The sequence below is a fragment of the Lactuca virosa genome, chromosome 9 (genome assembly GCF_052849685.1).
Source record: "Lactuca virosa cultivar CGN04683 chromosome 9, Lactuca_virosa_CGN04683_v6, whole genome shotgun sequence".
NCBI classification, from domain to species: domain Eukaryota; kingdom Viridiplantae; phylum Streptophyta; class Magnoliopsida; order Asterales; family Asteraceae; genus Lactuca; species Lactuca virosa.
Window position 1 is genome coordinate 115,139,599 of NC_136434.1, and position 12,454 is coordinate 115,152,052.

The window sequence follows — 12,454 nt, forward strand, 5'->3', positions numbered from 1 at the left end:
ACTGCATGGGAGTGCGGGAACAAGTCATGTTTTGATTATTCCTATAGTATATTTTAATTATTTAGATTTGAGTTCCCTAGAGTTTTTGGAGAGTGAGGTAGGCTTTTGGATTCATTTCCCGCTATGATTACTCCCGAACACATGTTGATCATATTCTGAATAAATATAGTTGATCAGACTATATTTATCCCTAATATGACTACATAACTGCCCGGGTTTAATCATAGTGCTCAATTTCCTCCAGAAGCTTTTATTAGATATTGTAAGATTGTTATTCAAATTTACGCACATAAGTGTGAAAATTTTGTTTTGTTCAGAGTTATTTAGTCCCATTGTGTTTATAGTTGCATATCATGTATGGTTAGATATGCTAGTTCACTATAAACATTGCTCTGATACCAACCTGTCACACCCCCGAACCAGACGGCGGAAACGTCCGGGGGCTCGTGTGACTAACAATTGAATAATCATCACAATTAATATACATGAAACATAACACATTCATCACCAAAATTACATAATACAACCAGCGTTGTTCATATCAAGTACATTGTTAAAATACATAAGTTCAAATTGTTAAAAATACGATAAGTGTTGTTACATAAAACAAAACCATACACACTTGCAAATCTTCCAGCTTAACGATTACCTGAGAATACAAGTTATTTTGAAAACAGTCAACATATATAATGTTGGTGAGTTCATAAGTATGGTTGAATAAAAGCATTTGTATCTTTCGTAAAAAAAAAACCTAAAAAATCCGATATTTTCTGTAAAATGTCTGAAAATGTTGTGCAAATCAAATATATAATGCATGTGTGAATTTCATAGTTGTGTTATATATATATATATATATATATATATATATATATATATATATATATATATATATATATATATATATATATATATATATATATATATGGGAAATCTCCGGAAAAGTCCCAATATTTTACCCTAATTTACGAAAAAGTCCCAAACTAAACTTTGTTTACGAAAAAGTCCTAATTACCGGTAAAAACTACGATTTGGTCCTATTTTCCCGATTTACCGGTTTCATTAATTACCGGGTTTTAATAAAGTCTCATTATTTTACCATAATTTACGAATAAGTCCCAAATTATGGTAAAATAATGGGACTTTAATGAAAATTATGGTAAAATAATGGGACTTTAATGAAACCGGGTAAGTATTGAAACCGACAAACCGGAAAAAAAAGGTCAAATCGTCATTTTTTCCAGTAATCGGGGCTTTTTCATAAACCAATTTTAGTTTGGGACTTTTTCGTAAATTATGGTGAAATATTAGGACTTTTCCGAAGATTTCCCTATATATATATATATATATATATATATATATATATATATATATATATATATATATATATATATATATATATATATATAAAATTTAGATTTCCTTGTGTTGTAAGTAAGCGATTGTTGAGTAGTGATTATTTCCCCAGAAAATCCGATATTTTCTGATTTATAATAATGTCGAGGTTCTTGTATCGTTAAATAAATTGTTTTGTATTGACACCATCGAAGAAATTATCTCCGAAGTATTAATATTTTGGTATAGAATCCTAACATGAGCCGTTATAATCATACATGGTAATGACTAGGTTGCTTGTCTTGACATTTTTCCAAATGTCGGGATTTGCTCAAAGTTTTGTCGTCCTAGACTGGCCTAGTCTAGCTGTAGCGAGCAGCTAAGGTGTGGGGGGTCACCCCGTATAGATCTTATACACAAACTCTCGCTCTCCCTCCAGGAGACTCTGATTATAACTACAAGCTACGACTGTACACTCAAGGTGCCAACCGACACGTCTCACTAGATTCTCAACCTTTCGTACTTTGATTAATGTTTACGTGTATTTTATGCGTTATCCATCCAAGGTCCAATTATAAGTATACAAAGTTCAATAGTTATGTAAAAATATAGTTAAATTTACTAAGCATATGAATCTTAGTCCAAGCCCAATTAGCATGTAAATGGGTCACAAAGGCCCGATAAACATGTCATGGTAGATATTGGGCTCAATATACACCTGAATGGGCCCTTAAGGCCCATTGGCCACGAAAGATGAATATTAGGCCCAATATAATTTTTAACGATATATTCCGTCCATTCATATTGTTTCGTTGTTTATTTTAGTTCGTGGTTTACCGAACTTATTATAAACAGTCTCCTTTTTCTTAAAACAACATTTTTGGTCCAAAGTCTCAAATTTTCAATTAAGGCCCAAAGTTTTGTAAAAATGACATTTTAGTCTATAGTTTGTAAAAATTTGCAACTTTGTCCCAAATGTCTAGAAATTCACGGTTTTAGTTCAAAAGTATGTATTTTGACATTTAAGACCTATTTTTACAGAAAAGTGCATTTTCAGCCCTTGGTTTGTAAAAATTTACACTTTCGGCCCAATTTTGGAAAAGTTTACATTTTTGGTCCAATTTGAAAATAAATGTTATTTTCACCCCTAAATTTGGTTTATTTACATTTATGACCCAAATTTTACTCAAATAACATTTCTAATCCCAAAAACTTCATTTTTTTCGCAATTTTTGGGCCCAAACCGTGAGGCCCAAAAGTTTTGGCCCATTAAGCTTAAATTTGCATTTTTGGCCCTTTTTAAAGTATGTTTAACATAAAAATACGTTTTTATACATATAGGACCTGTTTGGTCCCTATAAAAACATAAATGTCACTTTTTGCCCTTATCTTTTGTTTTCTTGACAATTTTGGCCCTTAACAAAGTTTTTGCCTTAAATTTTGTATCTTAGACGTATAACACTTTTAACTTGATAGTTTGATATATAAGGTGTCTTGGTTCATGGATCTTAACTCAATGTTACTTAAGAAGTCGTGATTTGTCAAGATCTAACATGTTTTTACAACATAATCTAAGAAATCACACAAGACATGCATATAACACATAGATCTACACATTTTACTTGCATTCTCCCCCAAAAATCATGTAAAAACTAAAAACAAGGGGGTATGAACTCACCTCAGCTTGATGTTTCGGTTTTTGAAGAAGAATGGAAAGAGATGAAGTGATTTTCGGCCCTAGCAAACTTGCTTTGAGTAGTTTTCGAACTTAGGGGCTTCTAATGAGTTAGAACATGAAAGAAGGTTATGTAAGAAAAGATTTTTAGCATTAAGATGGATAATATATGTTTATATATAATAAACACTTACCAAGAAGTTGAAACCTTGAAGATTACTCTTGAAGCACAAACAAAACCTTAAGATCTTTGATGAAAGAAGAGGATGATTTTAGAGATGTTTGGAGAGGATTTTTGAGTGTGTGTGTGTGTGTTTTGGCTCTCGGCCGAGAGTAGAAGAAGAGAGAGGAGAGAGTGGTGAGGTGACTAGCATGGGAACATGAGAGACCATTCCTTGATACATGGTGTGTATTATGGAGGTGGCACCTCTAAAGTCAACTCCCCCCCCCCTTCCATTACATTTTTCATTTTTTTATTGATGATGGGCCGAAGGTTCTTGGGCTAGGAGAAAGGGTGGAGTAGTTTGGGCCTTAACTTGCCTTTATTCGAATCATGAGGCCCAATGATTACTTTTCGGCCCAATGGGCTCATTAGATAGCTCACGGCCAATTTTGAAAGAAAAAGGGAGTTTATGGCCCATTAGGGCAAATTAATTCATTAATGGCCCAATAAGGCCCATTAAGGGTAAACTAATTTGTTTTGGACCCAAAATAGGCCAAAAGGCTAAGTTTTATGGAAGTGGGTCCAATTAGAATCCAAATAAGGTTTCAAAGCCCAAAATGGTTGATTTGGATGCTTATTGGCCCATTAGGCCCAATAAGGAAATCCTAGTCCAATATGGACTTAAACCATGGATCTTAGGGCTTCAGACTCTTTGATGAACATGAATTGTGAATCCAAATGAGCATTGAGTGAGATTTGCTTAGAGTATATGTTTTACAATAGTTGAATGGTTACACAGGAATAGAATTTCCTAGCTAAAATGCCAGTTGTGACATTATAGCACGCTACTTTGAAGATATTTCATCCATTTACGACTTGAACAACCCATTAAACCATAGAAAAGGTTTCGAGCTTTTCCCCAAAAATCTCTAGAGATTTGACTATCTCCGTCTTCCGAAACCGACACTCATGCTAGTGCTAACGTCTCTTCTTCCTCTTCCAACCAATTCTGCATTTTGGGAGCCATGGTTTTTGAAAGATCAAGCAACACAAATGTGTGAATGTGAATAAAAAGAGAGAAGGATTATGTGAAAAATAAGAAGGTGTGTGGTGATATTCATAGGTAAATATTAGGCAAAAAAAATTATTGAAACCAACCGTTAGGGAGGTCAATAGAGGTCAAAGGAAAAAAATAATTCCATTGGACGTTGTAATTTGTTGTGGGCAACACAGATCACCATGATCACAACCCACGACGACACACTGGGATGATGTGCATGGTTGTGGTTCGTGGCCATCTAGACCACGTACGTGTTCGTGATGCCTATTCTAGACGGTCTTAGAAATTTGTTGTTAAGCATTTGTAAAAAATGTTTTTATTCCTATTTGTCTTTTTTTTTTAAATATGAGAAAAACAATAGTCTTCAGTTACTTAATGAGGCTAGAGTTAGAGTTGACATTGGATTTAGGTCGAAGATGGGCGATAAGAAAGATCAATAAAAATAAGGGTTTATTTAATGGATACTAATGAAAGAACACATATTACTATACACTTTATAAATTTGAGGTGAATTCAATTTTCATGTGTGCTATTTGGTTATTCATTTTTGTTAGGGGTGTTTGGGATTGTTTTTTTAACCTAAAAAGTATTTTTTGATAAAATGACATTTTGACTTATGATTTTTTTCAAAAGAAGTTTTTAAAATGTGTTTAGATTAACTTTTGAGGGGACAAAAGTCAAAAAGCCAAAAGTCACCAATTCCTAACTTCTAACACAATTCTTTTTTCTTTTTTCCAAAAAGTCAATATAAAAAGTCTTTTGAAATTGTCAAACACCTTTTTAAACTTTTGGATTTTTGAAAAAAACAAGTTCAAAAAAGTCACTTTGAAAAATAATATCAAACACTCTTTTAATAGGATTTATTTGTTCTTATGGTTTGTTTTAGTAATCTAATGTGGCGGTTTCGCTTTATTAGTAGGGTTTGACTGTGGCTGTTCATGAGATTTTCGAGTCTAATTCAATGTTTTTTCATAACACTTGTTTGAGAACAAGTATGATTATGGAATTTAAGTTGTTTGGTAGCATTTTCCCCTTTGGTGGTGAAGTTAATTTAAAGAAGTTAGTTTCATTTCTTGTTTAATATATGTTCTTTTATAGGCTTGATTACCCTTTTGATTTGAGATACTTGTGGGGTTCATTTTTTCCCCTTGTAACACCTCAAATATTAAACCAATTTTTTAATTTTTACATTATCAAAATATTGTTCAAGAACCAAGTTATCCAAAAACATAAGTGTAAAATACAAATTATCATCATAAAATATCAAAGTGTCACATACTGCCTCAGTAACAAATCTCCCAGCGAGTGTGTACAATTAGACCTTCACCTTCCCACGATCCTCAGAAGTACCTGAAACACATAAATCAACAAATGTAAGCATGAATCTTAGTGAGTTCCCCAAGATACCACATACAACACAACATAAATAAACAACTATAAGTTATCAGCAACCCTAGGGACTATCAACAGTCCCAGTGGGCAACAGCACGCCCTGTGGGTTATCGGCAACCATAGAGACTATTTGTAGTCTCAGTCACACATAAACGGAATCATACAAAATAACAGTTAGACCCATCTGTGATGGGTTTTTAGCATTCTAACACTCCTATGGTGTACATGCAACCCTAGAAACCTTGGATCTATGTTTGACTAAGATACATGCAAATAATTATTTTTCCAAGGTTCTTATCCTAACTAGCATGGCATGGGGTACTTGAATCAAATAAAACTAGTAGAATTACTTACCTTATAGTAGTAGTTGATTGCTTGGAGTTTGAGAGCCTAGCACCAATAATGTGGATGCCTCAAATGGAAGTCACAAATCACCACAAACTTGGAAACTTGAGAGAATAGTCACAAACTTCTTGAAATCAGCCCTCTTAGTTTTCACACATCAACTAGTGTGATTTCAAGAACCAAAGCCTCTTTTATATAGTGTGGTGGATTAGGGTTACATCCATGTAAACCCTAATACCCATGTCTTTTCATTTCCATGAGATCCATGGGTTAAAGCTCCATGGAGTATCCATGGACTTTCCATGCAAGCCTAGCCCATTCCAAATAAGCATTAGCCCACACTATATAAATACAAGAGCCCATATTTAATTAGTCATACTTTTGATCTCTAAATTAATTCTAGATTAATTATAGATCAATACTAATTAAATAATATGATTTTATATTAATATATTAGGACTTATAATATATTAATAAATCATAACTTATACTATTCTCAAACGATTATCCATAAATTGTTCGGGTGAAGTGCAACCTAAATGGACCATGCCGGGTCGGGTCAAGTACATACCAAATATAGTTATGGACTTAGACACTATATCCAACAGTCTACCACTTGGATAAGTCTAATAACTATAGTTGCAAGTATGACTTCAGGAACCGATCAGCAATCGTAGCTCTTTAAACTCTGTTGAACTATGAAGCGCCATTTTAGATAAGTGATCATATAATCCTCTGTTCTAGATATCAGCCGGACAAATACATGGAACATGGACTTGCTTATTGTCCAGCATTTGTTTCCCGATTTCCGATTTGTTTGACATAGAACTTAACTGAACACATCAATTTAGTTCTGACCGGGCCCGGTACATAGGTCAAAACAAAATCATCGAGGGGCCCAAATATCGCTTCTAATCCTAGAAGGAACAGATAAACTTCGACTTATATGTTTGCTCTACTACTTGTTGAATTACACACAAAAGCACGGTTTATAACATCGAGTTACCAATGCGTTTTCGTGCAATCAATGCATAACCAACTCATAGGCAACAAATCATATCTCTAGGTTTGAAGACTTATATGAAATTACCGTCTCATGATCACTCGAGATAAATTCCATGAAGTGATACAAGTGAGCGTGGGTTGAATCCAATACTCAGAACTTATGAGCACTCATAAGTGTTGTAGCCCCGCTTTGTCTAACATCTTAGACCTCTACAAGCCAACCCATGACAGTCTTGATTCATATCTACTTCCAACATATGACCGACTGTGGAGAGTTTGAATAATATGATATAAACCATAATATAATTATTCTGGAAGTCAAAACATGCAAAAAGAAATAATAGTAAACGATTGACAAGAGATAGCAACACTTTACTCATAAATAACAGCTTTTATTTATCATCAAATGTCAATTACATTTTACAAATTTCAAGATTATCTAACTACTAAAACTAATATCATCCTTCAGCCCTATGCTCCGAGCATGCTGGAGATGCTTAGCCCGAGTCAGTCCCTTCGTGAGGGGATCTGCTGGGTTCTCATCCGATGATACCCTCTTTGCCACGAGGATTCCTTCTTTTATTCGATGTCCGATGAAGTGATATTTTCTGTCAATGTGTCCGGATCTCCCATGATCTCTTGGTTCCTTGGCTAAGGCAATCGCACTATTGCTGTCACAGAAAATCTCCATTGGCTCCTTTATAGCTGGTACAACTCCAAGGTCTCCGATGAAGTTCTTTAGCCATATAGCCTCATTTGTTGCCTCGCTTGCTGCTATATACTCTGATTCACAAGTGGAATCAGCCACTGTCTCCTGCTTGGAACTTTTCCAAGTAATTGCCCCTCCGTTTAAAGTAAAGACCCAGCCCGACTGAGAGCGGAAATTATCCCTGTCAGTCTGAAAGCTAGCATCACTGTACCCTACAACTCTCAAGTCCTCACTGCCACCGAGGGTAAGGACCCAGTCCTTAGTCCTCAGTAGGTACTTGAGGATATTCTTTACCGCAGTCAAGTGTGCCTTGCCAGGGTTCCCCTGATACCTGCTAACCATGCTCAAAGCAAAGGCTACATCAGGTCGAGTACATGTCATAGCATACATGATCGATCCTACAGCTGAAGCATAAGGTATTCGACTCATTTATGCTATCTCAGCCTCAGTACTAGGGCTTTGTGTCTTACTCAATCTGGCGTTACTCTGGATGGGTAACTCTCCTTTCTTGGAGTTATGCATGTTGAAGCTTTTCAACATTTTATCCACATAGGTGATTTGACTAAGTCCAATTAGTCTTTTACTCCTGTTTCTCAAAATCCTTATCCCTAGGATATAGGCAGCTTCTCCAAGGTCCTTCATAGCGAAACACTTCCCAAGCCAGGACTTTACTTCCTGCAGGGTTGGGATGTCATTTCCTATGAGTAGTATGTCATCCACATACAGTACCAAAAAGCTGACTATACTCCCACTAGCCTTGATATAGACACAAGATTCATCTTCACTCCTTGAAAAGCCAAATTCTTTGACTTTCTCATCAAAGCAAAGATTCCATCTGCGAGGTGCCTGTTTTAATCCATAAATGGATTTCTCGAGCTTACACACTCTATTGGGGTACTCTGTACTGAAAAAACCCTATGGCTGAACCATGTAAACATCTTCAGCCAACTTTCCATTAAGGAAAGCAGTTTTGACATCCATTTGCCATATTTCATAATCATGAAATGCAGCAATGGCTAACAGAACCCTAATAGACTTAATCTTGGCCACTGGTGAAAAGGTCTCATCATAATCAACTCCCGGAGTTTGAGAATAACCCTTTGCAACCAGTCGTGCCTTATAAGTGTGTACATTACCATCCATGTCGGTCTTCTTCTTGAAGATCCATTTGCACCCAACTATCTTACGATCAGGTACATTGTCAACCAAGTTCCAAACTTGATTGCCATACATGGACTGTATCTCGCTATCCATAGCCTCTTTCCATTTAGCAGCCTCAGGGCCTGCCATGGCTTCCGTGTAGCTGTTAGGCTCATCCAGATTTACCAGTGTGTTATCACTGATAAGTGTCTCACCTTCTGCAGTAATATGAAAACCATAATAATGCTCAGGTGCATTCCTAACTCTGGTGGAACGCCTCAGAGGTATAGATTCTTCAGTCGGCTCAACAGGAGTTTCCTCCTCAGGTTGAGGGCTAGGGTTTGAGGTTCCTTCACCACTTGACTCTTGAATTTCCTCAAGGTCAATTTGCCTCCCACGGTCTCCTTGGCTCATGAATTATCTCTCTCGAAAGAATCCTCTTCTTGCTACAAATACCACATTATCACTGGGTCTGTAGAAGATGTAACCAAAGGATTTCTGTGGGTAGCCGATGAAAATACACCTTTCGCTTTGGGGTTCGAGCTTATCGTGAGTCTCGCGTCTCACGAAAGCCTCGCAACCCCAAATCTTGATGTGGTCTAGATTGGGAACTTTTCCAGTCCACACCTCGTGAGGTGTTTTGGCAACCTTCTTTGTAGGGACTAGATTAAGGATATGGGCGGCAGTCTCTAAGGCATACCCCCAAAATGAGATTGGTAGCGAAGCTCGACTCATCATGCAACGAACCATGTCCAACAAGGTCCGATTGCGCCTCTCAGCTACACCATTCAACTATGGTGTCCTAGGAGGTGTCAATTGTGAGACAATCCCACATTCCTTAAGATAGTCAAGGAACTCAGTACTAAGATACTCACCACCACGATCAGATCGAAGCATCTTAATGTTCCTGCCCAACTGATTCTCCACTTCTTGCTTAAACTCTTTGAATTTCTCAAAGGTTTCTGACTTATGCTTGATTAGGTAGACATATCCATATCTACTAAAATCATCAGTAAAAGTCACATAGAACCGATTAGCATCTCTTGTGGCGGTTCTGAAGGGTCCACACACATCCGTGTGTATGAGGTCCAACAAACCTTCACCCCTAGCACAAGTGCCAGTAAAAGGTGACTTTGTCATTTTACCAAGCAAACAAGATTCACAACTATCATCTGACTTTAGGTCAAATGACTCCAAGACTCCATCCTTTTGGAGTTGGCCTATGCGTTTCTTGCTTACATGTCCAAGACGACAATGCCATAAGGATGCTTTATCTAAGCTAGTGGAAGAGTTAATACACAATACATTATTTCCTAGATTATCTACAACAGATACAGTTTCATACACGCCATCACAAGGTAATGCTTTAAAATAAAGAACATTATTAAAGAAAGCATCAATACTACCATTATTATTATCAAAATAAAAGGTAAAACCTTGTTTATACAATGCATGAAAGGAAATAACATTTCTTGCCATTTCTGGCGAATAATAACATTTATTCAAATCTAATGTAAACCCACTATTTAGCACTAAGGAATAAACTCCTATCTTGGTGACAGGTGAAGCTTTCCTGTTTCAATGATCAAGTTTATCTTTCCCTGCTCCACATTCTCACTTCTTTTTAGTCCCTGCAAATCACAACATATGTGAATACCACAACTTGTATCAAGGACCCAAGACTTAGAATGAGGTGAGTTATTAGACAATATAGTCTATATACCTGCATGGTTGGGTTTTACTTTCCCATCCTTCAAATCTTTGCTGGTACTTTGGGCAGTTTCGCTTCCAGTGCGACTTTTCATGGCAATAGAAGCATTCAGCCTCATTAGGGTTAGCAGAAGGAGTGACAAAACCTTTCTTGGTTTTGCTTGAAGAGGAGCCTTCAAGGGTCTTACCCTTGGTACCCTTAGAAGGGTTCTTTCTCTTCTTCCCTTTGCCATGCCCGATTGCCAAGACATTGGCCGCAGTTGGAGTAGGAGTAGGAGTAGTAACAACCGACTTACCCTTTAGACCACTTTCGGCGGTCTTTAAGAGTCCTTGAAGTTTGCTGAGGGTGACTTCTTCCTTGTTCATGTGATATGTCATGCGGAATTGATCATAACACGATGGCAATGAGTGCAAAATGATGTCTATTGCTAACTCCTCAGGGAAGTTCACATTCAGCTTCAGTAAACGGTCCACATACCTTTGCATTTTCTGCATGTGGCCCGTGATGGGTTCACCATCCTTCATCCGGGTTGTTATCATGGAGGAGATTATTTCATATCGCTCTTGACGAGCACTTTGATGGTAGCGGTCCATCAAGTCCTGGTGCATCTCAAAAGGATAATAGTCCTCATAGGACTTTTGGAGCTCGGCTGTCATGGTGGTCATCATGATGCATGCCACTTTTGTAGCATCTCTTTCATGTACCTCATATTCAACAAGCTCTTCAGGAGTAGCAGTTGGCTCGGGTACCTTCAGCTCCTTGTCGAGAACATATTCTTTGTTCTCATACCGAGTGACCATCCTGATGTTTCTGATCCAATCTGTAAAGTTGGACCCATCAAAGATGACTCTCCCACAAAGATTCATGAGAGAGAAGGAGCTATTAGGGTTTGAGCCAGAAGCATTGTTATTGGAAGACATCTGAAAAGAAGAGGGAATAGATTAGATTAGATATAGAGATAGTCCTTAACAAAACACCCAAATGTAATATTAAGGCTAGGACCCAACACAATATTTTATAACTTAGAAGAGGGATGCCGTAATCTAAGCAATAAGATATTTGAAGGTAGGTGAATGACGATTCACCAATTTCCACCATGAAAAACGAAATATTTAATTAGGTTTTAATTGGTTTAGAAACTCCTAGATTCTTTGAGATTCATTGAACTTTCTTCAATGGCATGTTTCAATCTCGAGTGTGCCCTTCAAGTTTTGTGACTGGGATGCCGAGGATCACAAAACAAGGTGTGAAGTAACCATGCAAATTACTTGGTACCCTTAATGTATTACCCCTCAATCGATGTGCCGGTTAACCATACACGCTCCATCGATACTATAATAAACATTAAGTCACCCTTTACCTACCTTGTTAAGTTCAAGTTAGTGTGCCGGTTAACCACACACGCTCCACTAACGATTTAAACAAAGTGTAAAGTGTAATTTCATGGATTAGCACCTTATTCACATTTTCCTAAAATAACTAAGATTGGGAATTCAATAAAGTTTAGTTACTTTAATATTATCATTATACTTTTAATGAGAATTTATAAGTCCTTGTCCTACCGGTTCGACTAACGACCCTCCACCGATCAAGGAAGCGGTGGGTGAGAGTGGACACCCATTAAGTTGCCATTTTATAGGCAACAACCTTATACCCCCCTTATAGACCGGCTTCGTTAATGAGGCGTACTAGCGGTAAGACGACTTGATCTTATACATATATAAATATTATTAAACTTATAATATTATAAAGTATAAGGGTTGAATTTTAACTTTTAAAATTCTAGGGGTTGGAACTAAAGTTTTTAATATGACTTTACATGTTCCAAAACTTGAGGGCAAGTTTTGTAAACTTTCAAAACTTTTCATTTCTCATAACTTATGAGTTAATGATTATTAAAAATGAAGACACTTCATTTTTTT